Source organism: Saccopteryx bilineata, chromosome 7 (genome assembly GCF_036850765.1).
Source record: "Saccopteryx bilineata isolate mSacBil1 chromosome 7, mSacBil1_pri_phased_curated, whole genome shotgun sequence".
NCBI classification, from domain to species: domain Eukaryota; kingdom Metazoa; phylum Chordata; class Mammalia; order Chiroptera; family Emballonuridae; genus Saccopteryx; species Saccopteryx bilineata.
This window is the reverse complement of record NC_089496.1, coordinates 44,480,785-44,492,535: the sequence shown is the minus strand read 5'-3', so window position 1 is coordinate 44,492,535 and position 11,751 is coordinate 44,480,785.

Here is an 11,751-nt window from a genome sequence, read left to right as displayed (position 1 = left end):
GGTAAGCTCTTCACTTATTTTCCAGGAGCAGTTTGTAGCCAGTAGGAGATCATTTTTTTTTTTACTTCATATCAGGTTCATTAATACTTCACCATTACTTGAATGTCTGATGCTTTTGCTCTGAAAAATTTAAATTGTCTCCAAACTGATTTTTCCTACTGGACTCTTAACAGCCACCCGATCATTTTATTCATTGTTATCAGAGTAATTCTCCTTCAGCTGCTATTCTCTAGTTTAGGGACATGGACAACTCCCTCATCGCCTCCAGAATAAAGCCCCGAAGCCCTCCTCAGCGTTTAAGGCTGCCTGTGAGCAGGTATCGTATCTATTCTCCACCTTCCTTCTAACAATCTCTAAAGAAGTGAACTTTTCTTAACTTTAGAAGAAGCACTTTATGTAAGGAAATAATTGTCTCCTATTTTAAGTAGACAGAGAAATCAGGTTTTGAATGGGTGGGGACATTCTGTGTCGTTTTAATTTGGAAGGCCTAGCACTGCTCCAGCTCAAATCTGCAATTCAGATTCAACTAATATACTGCTCACAAAAATGAGGGGATATTTCAAACTGACTATGAAGCTATAAAATATCCCCTAATTGTTGTGAGCAGTATAGTATCCACTGGGACTTCTTTATGTACCAGACACTTCACATAATATTATCTTGTGATTCTCAAACCAATCTTGTTGGTTTGTTACCACGGCCAGTTTTCAGACAAGGGAGTTGAGCTCAGAAAAGGTTAAAAAATAGTGCCCACATCCTCAGGACTGGTCAGAGCAGAGCCAGAATTTGAGTAGCATCCTCCTACCTCCATAATCGGTTTGCCCTTTACCACAGCTCTAGCAGAATTTCATCACATTGCTGTTTTTGTCCATCACGGAACCTTCCTGTCGTTTTCTTAGGTGGCCTCTACACCAGGCTGACTCTGGGAGGTGACGGCACAGTAAATGGACTTCTTAGAATGACAGTGTTCCAGGACTTTCTCTCATATATGCTAGGTTATGAACCAATTTTTTCTCTTTGGGTTGCATTATGGCAAACAGGTGTTTTCTTCTTGACACATTCTGGATAGTTAAAGCATGATGAGATGATGAAGCTTAACCTGCAGTGATATAAAACATGAAGCACTTTACGAGTGAGAGTACAAGGTGTTGCTGGTGCTGCCAAAAGCAGGAATGAATGTATTCAAAAGGCATTCTGGGTATTATGGTTTGGTTTAAGTTAGGGTATTTAAGCCAATTCTAAGGGATCCTTCTTCCTGATGCCTCCCAAATGGTCATATATGAGAGGATCAATACTTTGTGAAGAGCTCTGCAGAAATAGAGGACACCCAATGATAGAAATATTGAGTGCTAATAAGAAACATGTAACACTTCAGGCATAATGCAAAAATATTGAACTTGTTGAAGCCAAATTTCAAGTATATTTCAGTTCCAGACTCTAATACTGTGACTGGGTTTGAATTTGGTATTCCCAAGCCAAAAAAAAATTTAATAGGAAACTTTATAATTCATATATACCCTAAAATGTTTCTTTTAAATACTTTTGGATATATCTCTCTCAAGTACTGGAAAGGGTCTGAAATTTTATCCTACTTGTAAGCCAAAAAGTTAGCCTGCCACAATTTCTGTGCTGACAGAAGACATGATACTCTTAGGTCAGAAACCAAGGACAGTTAATACAGTACTAGTAGTATCAGCATTTGTACTGGCTCCCTAAGCCTCAACTCTTTTTTTTTTTTTTTGTATTTTTCTGAAGCTGGAAACGGGAACAGTCAGACAGACTCCCGCATGCAATGGACCGGGATCCACCCAGCACGCCCACCAGGGGCGACGCTCTGCCCACCAGGGGGCAATGCTCTGCCCCTCCGGGGCGTTGCTCTGCCTCGACCAGAGCCACTCTAGCGCCTGGGGCAGAGGCCAAGGAGCCATCCCCAGCGCCCGGCCATCTTTGCTCCAATGGAGCCTTGGCTGCGGGAGGGGAAGAGAGAGACAGAGAGTAAGGAGAGGGTGGGGGTAGAGAAGCAAATGGGCGCTTCTCCTGTGTGCCCTGGCCGGGAATCGAACCCGGGTCCCCCGCACGCCAGGCCGACGCTCTACCGCTGAGCCAACTGGCCAGGGCCCCTAAGCCTCAACTCTTGCTGGGCAAAATGAAGAGGATCAGGTGACAACTGCACAAGCAATGAGGAGTATTATAGGTGAGCAACCCTAAGCTTAGGGAGCCCCGTTGTTTGTAACGGGCAGTAAGTATGTCTGCCTTTTCTTCCAGAAGTAGACACTATCTTCCATGGCTGAAAACAACACCTGCTCTTTGCTTCAGAGCAAAAAGTTGTCTGTATTTCCTGTGGTTGTTTGCTATACATGCATCCTAAAAAAAAGATAGCTCAGAGCTTTTCTGCTTATAAAATGTGCAGAAATGTGAGAGACCCATACAGAATTGTTTCTCAATACTCAATTTCTGGAGTCCCAAGAATCTCTAGGGCATGCTACCAGCTTGACATACTGGGTATAAATAGAAGCTATACACTGTGATTTGAGGGGTCCTGTCCCTCAATTAAGTACATATCATCAATTATTTTACCATTATAACATCACTCCTTTGTCTCAAGCTTTAGGTCTACAAACAAGCTGTTTATCTAATTATAAATAGTACTGCTGAAAGTCATTTCATTTTATTCCTTCATATTTTAGTAAATAGAGGTTGGGTATTATAGGGGAAGTATATTCCTGAGCTTAGAATTAGAGCTATGTGATCTTGATGCTTATTTTTGCCACTGATTATGCTGGCTCTAATTTTTTCTATTAAATATTAAACACTAGAAAACAATGGAGAAATGCTGTAAAATTTTAAAGATAAAATGCTTACCAAACTAAAATTCTGTATGTATCTAAACATGAGGGTAAATGTGTTTTTAGACATAAGAAGTCTCAACAGAGTACTTGCCCCTATACTCTTTTTCAAAAAAACCAACATGGATGGATATGGTCCATGGAATGAATAAGTGAAATAAGGAAGAGGAAGGCAGAAAATGTAAAAGATTAAGGATGTAACACAGGAGAGAGACAAAAGGAACTCCCAGGATGACAGTGAAGGGGAGCCCACATTGGTAGGTGTTCACAGGCTAGAAAACAGTTAGTCTGGGTTGTAATGGAGAGACAAAGGAGTTCACCAGGAAGTCTACAACAAATTACACAGACAGATTACATGATGTATTTGACAACATCAAGAGGAATTTCCAGTCCTAATAGAGAGTTTGAGGATGTGCTGATGAAAGGTATATAGAAAATCAAGCAACCAAAAAAACGTAGGAAATAAAAAATTGTACAGGAGATATAATTATACTGCATGACTGAGCTGCAAGCAATATGAATAAATTCATAATTATGTAAACTTCAATTATGGATTCAACCTAAAAAATGTGATAGGGTGGGAAGATGAGAAGGAGAAATATGTGCATGTTTTGGGGGGGAGTGTATGGTAGTGTGTTAAAAGAGGTAATTCTTCATGATCAATAGAAGGAATAAATAGATAATGGTTAAAATTCAAAAACTAAGAAATAACATTATAAGCACATTATGTATAAAATGGATATAAACATCAAAAGAAACAACTAAAAGAACTGAAAGTGGACAACTCAAGGAAACCGGTCTCGGGGTTGGGGAAGGGTGAGCTGGAGGACTGCTTTTTGTCATGTTTTACTTCTTAAATGATGTGTATGTATTACTTTGATCAAAATTAAAATTAACTTTAAAATGTAATGCATTAATTGGCCCATTGCCAGTTAAATGTTTCACAGAGATTAGCTGAAATCAGAAAGGGGACAGAGCCTGGTGGAATAAAGGGGCACATACCAGAGTGCAGAAGGTGATGCTATTAGGAGAGGTGAGATTTATATTTCTAGCTCGGTTACAATCTTTTTCTAGGGTCAATCTTGGCTACATCTTTGATCTCACATCATAAGCGATGTTAGAGCATTAATCACATTTAGAAGCTGTACTAACTTGTATGGGACACTAAGGTCTACATGGCAAGTCACAACTCCAGCACACCAAATGCTATCATCTCAGCCCGAGTAAGTTTAATGCATCTTTGCTGAGAGCTTAATTCAGTATCCAGGGGTACTCCTTATATTTCTGTCAGTCTGTAGAATTTAAATTACCAGTCTCCCGGGTAAAGACGGTGTCTAATTCAACATTCTGAATTGCATCTAGCAATTGTTATTGCTCAATAAATATTATAGCAGTAATGCTTGGAGGGCTGAGATACATGCAGCTTCAACTAAACTGTTGCCAGTTGTGTGGAAATTAGCTCAAACCGTGGTCATATTTCTAGCTGACCCTCAAGTGATGAGGCTGAGTTAGGCTGCTCATCTGTGATACCCCTACTGCCTCACTTCTCGGGGTACTTCAGCTAATGCGGGTCTCAGAGCTCTGTGGTGGCGGCAGCTTCTGTTTATAGATTATATGCAGCTTTTGTAATCTGTACAATGGAGCTGGGAAGGTGGCTGGTAGCAAAGAGAGTGGTGTCAGGAAACTATGTACTCTATTAGAGTTTTCAAACTTCCACATCCTCCTTTTTGTTTATTCGTTAAAGAATCTGAGCAGCTATGAGGCACAAAGCAGCTCTAGACTCTGGAGATGCAGAGCTACAAAAGCACGATCCAGCATCTCAAGGAGTTAACAGTTTGGATGGAGAGACAGAGTTTTGGATATTATTCAATAATTGTAACATCAGGCAGAATGCTCTCTGGAGTTGGAGGGTCTGGATTTCAATCCCCCACTTCCTAACTGCATGGGTTTAAATGGGTTAATCTTGTAGAAGCCTCTATAAGAGAGAATAATAATGGTGATGATTAAGGGAGTTAATGCTTGCTAAGCAAAGTATCTAGTACATGGTAAGGCCTTAGCAATAATAATAATAATAGTAACAACAATAAAATATTAAAAAATTTTGTTATAAACAAGCAAAATGTCATGGGAGCAAGGTAGAAGAAGTTCCTACTGATGACATTTGGATAAAGGCGCACTAAGGAGTGCCCACTGAGTTGAGCACTAGAAGATAAACAGGAAGAAGGAATAGAAGGAAAGGGATAATATTTTAGCAATTCAGACTCTGGAAACAGTATGAATGATGACCGTTTTTAACTATGCTTTGGGGAGTCTGTAGTGAGAGGTAATGGTGGGAAGTAAAATGAATCCAAGTTTGAAAGCACTTGGAATGCCATAAGAAAGGGACTCAGGTTTATGCTGTTGGGAGGGAGAAGAGTGAAGAAGCTATTAGTTGTTACCTAATTACAAGTAGATGAGGAAGGCACTTGTGAGACTTTCTAGGGACATTGGAAACGTGGGAAAGAGAGTAGGTGCCACCAGGTGCCTGGAAAGATTAACTAATGTGGAACCCAAGAGGAAGGTCTGGTTCACAAGGAAAGTAATGCCTTCTGTTTAGGAAACTGGTGACTATTTTATTCTCAAGCTTATTAAAAAATTATTTTCTCAAGAACAGATTCCTTAAATCAATGATTATATGAAAGCTAAAGTTTTATGTTGCTCCAGGGGCAATAACATGAATAATTTGACTTTCAAGTGGTCTCCTATGTGCCATGCCAGGAAGTCATATAATATGTAATGAATTATGTTATATGCTTTCAGCACAAGAATCCATTAGCAATATTAACATGCCAGATACTCTCTGAAACCCTTAACATCCCTTCACACCTTAGCAGGAAGTGTAGGATCTAAGGTATGATTACTGATAATTTGGAGGAAGATTATCTCTTCACATTTGTGTTTATTTAGCTTTGTATATTTTAGAATTACTTCCTATCCATATTTAAAGAAGTTGTTACCGGTTTATCTACAGGACAAGCACTAAGAGCTATTATTAAAATTAACATAATGCTAAATTTGTTCGGAAAGCCAGCCAATTAAATTTAGAACAAGATCTCCTTTCCAGACAGCAGCACTTCTACTCTCCTCACCCACCGATTGACCCACCCTGCGATGTACCCTTGAATTCAGAGGATATTGTACGTGCCTCAGACTGGAAGGAAGAGAAATAACAATTCACCTATAATACTTCTGATATTCCTTATTGTGGCTCTAGTTAGGGTGTTCCTGTTTAACACCACCAATTATGACCTTGAACTCTGAAGGTTATAGGAAGATAAACTGGCCAGGAGTTTGGATGAAGGGCTTTAATGGAACTGAGCAATACACCATTTCTATTGAGAAGCATATGCTTGCATTTTGAATCACTCCTTCAAGATTAAATGAGTTTAGGTAACAATCAGATATCTTCCCACTAGTTTGCAAAACATCTTACTCCGCTTCCCTCAATATTTCTAAGGTCAATGAGACAACATCAGAGGCCTATATCCAGTAATTGTCAAGTATCTTTTATTGTTTCCCTGCTGGGCCCTTTCAACACTAGAGTTAGTACAAGGTTGGTCAATCATTTATTCATTCTTTTTTTTTGTCTTCTTCCTGAGTGAGGCAAACAAGGTCTCTGTCTCATGGAACTTAAATTGGGGGAAGGCAAATCATAAAGACAACTAATTTTAAATACTGATAGACTGTGAAAACAAAAACAAGGTAAGAGTGTCTGTATGAGAGGCTGTTTTAAATAGGGGAGTTTAGGAATGGTGTATCTGAGGAGGCAACACTTGAGCAGAGACCTGAATGATAAGAAGCCATTCAAATGAGGTCTGGGAAAACATAAAACTTAATCTGGTATGCTTGGTTAACAGGTAAAGCATCACTGGTTTAAAGAACTAGTTACTAGATAAGGATAGATGGACAGCTTGCAGTTTATATGGATTTGAAATTAACTGTAAACTGGTTCCTGTGCCCTTAGAAAAAGTAAGGAATAATGAGGCAAAAATATCCTAGTTGACTCCCAACAGTCCACCTCCCATTCTTAGTAACAGAATTTCTAGGTAGCACATAGTTTAACTACCATATCAGCTCTGCATGACTGTAATGTGACAGAGAAATAAACTGTAATCTTTTTAAATTTGCCAATATGTTGGATCTTGTTATACAGCTGAATATGTGCTGACTGATATGTTAAAATAATACATGGGGTAAAAATAAGATTGAAAGAAATTTTAAGAAAAGAAAAAGAAACACCTGAAATCTCACTTTTCTAATACAACTACCTTAAAATTTGTACATTACCTTCTGAGCCTCATCCACATGCACGTTTCTACATAATTATGAGTTTACATACTATTTGACATTCTGCTTTTTTAGATTTAATTGTTTATGTTATATATTTTCCTATTTTAACATAGTTGCCAAAGTTATTTTAACAGCTTTATACCATTATCAAGTGTTGTTATAGTATTATATACAAATCTATTCAAGGATACATTTTTTAAAAATTAAGTTTATTAGTGATCTGATTGTGTTTATGAGTGCCTCTTAAATGCTTAACTTAAGCCTGAAATATATACTTGGTAGGAGATGAGTATAATAAACAATCAATAAATGTTCACTGGTGTTATTAATATTGTTATTAGAATTGGACTCCATTATCTATCCCTAGAGATGAGAAAGTAAAGAACAAGATCTTGTTTGAAATGGCAGCTGGGGCAAATTGGAGGACAGTGATGTAAACAACCTTCAATGAGCTATAACCAATCAATACTCATGTGCCATTTGTAAGACACCAGTTGTTAGGTGTGCTTGTTCTTCAGGCACTCTGGGCTGGAGCGACAACTCAGCCTCCTTTGTTCATCTTTACGCCTGTCTCCTCTCCCTTTATTCTAACTGCTTTATCCCATCTTGGACATTCACTGTTTCCTCTATGTGGTTTCAGGGCCATTGATAGCTCGCTTAATGTTTTGAGTGTTAATAGAATTGGATTACTAAGAAGAACATCCCACAGAAACACTTTTAAATTTCTCATTTATTAGTGTTTTAGCTAAAAGTCTAATAAAGGATTTAGTGAAGATGGTAAGGGTTTCTCATGTTGGTGAGTTCTTGGTAAAATCATTAATTTTGGGGTACTTCTGGTAAAAAGTATATTTTAAACATTTTAATTAATTTCATTAAAGTGATATTTTGATTATAATTATGAATAGGTAATATAATCACATTATTTCAAAGACCAGAAAGTATAAAAAGTTTATAGTAATATGTCTCCTCCCAACATCCTCATCTGCCCATCCCTACTTCTCCCCTTGGAAATAAGCATTGTTTATAATTTCTTCCTTTCAGAGTTTCCTGATACATACATATTATAATACATATAAATAAAAATCTACATTTATATTTACATATATTATATATATATTATTATTTTCCCTTTTTTCATGTCTTTTGTATCTTAAGAAGGATCTTGTGAAGAAATGAATTTTCAGTATATTTTCCACATATAAAGTTTAGTAGATAAAATTAGTTTCTGGTAATATTATAGGTGTGATTAAATTTCCTGGGTATACTCAGAGACTAAAATTTGAAACTGTTTTCTTCTTTGAAATCATTAAAATAATACAATAAGAAAATTTCATGCAATGTAATTCATGCTGCTAAAAACAAAACAAAAGAACACAGTCAGGATACAGCTGGGAAATGTGTCCGATTTCTTTTTTTTTTTTTTTTAATAAATTTTTATTAATGGTAATGGGATGACATTAATAAATCAGGGTACATATATTCAAAGAAAACATGTCTAGGTTATTTTGTCATCAAATTATGTTGCAAACCCCTCGCCCAAAGTCAGATTGTCCTCCGTCACCCTCCATCTAGTTCTCTGTGCCCCTCCCCCTCCCCCTAACTCTCTCCCTCCCTCCCTCCCATGTCCTCCCTCCCCCCCCACCCTTGGTAACCACCACACTCTTGTCCATGTCTCTTAGTCTCATTTTTATGTTCCACCAATGTATGGAATCATGTAGTTCTTGTTTTATTCTGATTTACTTATTTCACTCCTTATAATGTTATCAAGATCCCACCATTTTGCTGTAAATGATCTGATGTCATCATTTCTTATGGCTGAGTAGTATTCCATAGTGTATATGTGCCACATCTTCTTTATCCAGTCTTCTATTGAAGGGCTTTTTGGTTGTTTCCATGTCTTGGCCACTGTGAACAGTGCTGCAATGAACATGGGGCTACATGTGTCTTCACGTATCAATGTTTCTGAGGTTTTGGGGTATATACCCAGTAGAGGGATTGCTGGGTCATAAGGTAGTTCTATTTGCAGTTTTTTGAGGAACCACCATACTTTCCTCCATAATGGTTGTACTACTTTACAGTCCCACCAACAGTGAATGAGGGTTCCTTTTTCTCCACAGCCTCTCCAACATTTGCTATTACCCGTCTTGTTGATAATAGCTAATCTAACAGGAGTGAGGTGGTATCTCATTGTAGTTTTGATTTGCATTTCTCTAATAACTAATGAAGCTGAGCATCTTTTCATATATCTGTTGGCCATTTGTATCTCTTCCTGGGAGAAGTGTCTGTTCATGTCCTCTTCCCATTTTTTTATTGGATTGCTTGTTTGTTTGTTGTTGAGTTTTATGAGTTCTTTGTAAATTTTGGATATTAGGCCCTTATCTGAGCTGTCGTTTGAAAATATCAGTTCCCATATAGTTGGCTGTCTATTTTGATATCAGTTTCCCTTGCTGAGCAAAAACTTTTAATTCTGATGTAGTCCCATTCATTTATCTTTGCCTTCACTTCTCTTGCCATTGGAGTCAAGTTCATAAAATGTTCTTTAAAACCCAGGTCCATGATTTTAGTACCTATGTCTTCTTCTATGTACTTTATTGTTTCAGGTCTTATATTTAGGTCTTTGATCCATTTTGAATTAATTTTAGTACACGGGGACAGGCTGTAGTCGAGTTTCATTCTTTTGCATGTGGCTTTCCAGTTTTCCCAACACCATTTGTTGAAGAGGCTTTCTTTTCTCCATTGTGTGTTGTTGGCCCCTTTATCAAAGATTATTTGACCATATATATGTGGTTTTATTTCTGGGCTTTCTATTCTGTTCCATTGGTCTGAGTGTCTATTTTTTTGCCAATACCATGCTGTTTTGATTATCGTGGCCCTATAATATAGTTTAAAGTCAGGTATTGTAATGCCCCCAGCTTCATTCTTTTTCCTTAGGATTGTTTTGGCTATTCGGGGTTTTTTATAGTTCCATATAAATCTGATGATTTTTTGTTCCATTTCTTTAAAAAATCTCATAGGGATTTTGATGGGAATTGCATTAAATTTGTATATTGCTTTGGGTAATATGGCCATTTTGATTATATTTATTCTTCCTATCCAAGAACAAGGAATATTTTTCCATCTCATTGTATCTTTTTCGATTTCCCTTAACAATGCTTTGTAATTTTCATTATATAGATCCTTTACGTTCTTTGTTATGTTTATTCCTAGGTATTTTATTTTTTTTGTTGCAATCGTGAAGGGGATTATTTTTTTGAGTTCGTTTTCTAATATTTCATTGTTGGCATATAGAAAGGCTATGGACTTTTGTATGTTAATTTTGTATCCTGCGACCTTACTGTATTGGTTTATTGTTTCTAATAATCTTTTTGTGGAGTCCTTTGGGTTTTCGATGTATAGGATCATATCATCAGCAAAAAGTGATAGCTTTACTTCTTCTTTTCCGATATGGATGCCTTTTATTTCTTTGTCTTGTCTGATTGCTCTGGCCAGAACTTCTAGCACCACGTTGAATAAGAGTGGAGAGAGTGGACAACCCTGTCTTGTTCCTGATTTAAGGTAGAAAGTCCTCAGTTTTATGCCGTTTAATAGGATGTTGGCTGATGGTTTATCATATATGGCCTTTATCATGTTGAGATATTTTCCTTCTATACCCATTTTGTTGAGAGTCTTAAACATAAAATTGTGTTGTATTTTATCAAAAGCCTTTTCTGCATCTATTGATAAGATCATGTGGTTTTTGTTCTTTGTTTTGTTGATATGGTGTATTACGTTAACCGTTTTGCGTATGTTGAACCATCCTTGAGATTCTGGGATGAATCCCACTTGATCATGATGTATTATTTTTTTAATATGTTGTTGTATTCGGTTTGCCAGTATTTTGTTTAGTATTTTAGCATCTGTATTCATTAGAGATATTGGTCTGTAGTTTTCTTTCTTTGTGCCATCCTTGCCAGGTTTTGGTATGAGGGTTATGTTGGCCTCATAAAATGTGTTTGGAAGTATTGCTTCTTCTTCAATTTTTTGGAAGACTTTGAGTAGAATAGGAACCAAGTCTTCTTTGAATGTTTGATAGAATTCACTAGTATAACCGTCTGGGCCTGGACTTTTATTTTTGGGGAGATTTTTAATAGTTTTTTCTATTTCCTCCCTGCTGATTGGTCTGTTTAGGCTTTCTGCTTCTTCATGACTCAGTCTAGGAAGGTTGTATTGTTCTAGGAATTTATCCATTTCTTCTAGATTGTTGTATTTGGTGGCATATAATTTTTCATAGTATTCTACAATAATTCTTTGTATATCTATGATGTCTGTGGTGATCTCTCCTCTTTCATTTTGGATTTTATTTATTTGAGTCCTGTGTCTTTTTTCCTTGGTGAGTCTTGCCAAGGGTTTGTCAATTTTGTTGATCTTTTCAAAGAACCAGCTCCTTGTTTTATTGATTTTTTCTATAGTTTTTCTGTTCTCTATTTCATTTATTTCTGCTCTGATTTTTATTATCTCCTTTCTTCGGCTGGTTTTGGGTTGTCTTTGTTCTTCTTTTTCTAGTTCCTTAAGGTGTGAAGTTAAGTGGTTTACTTCG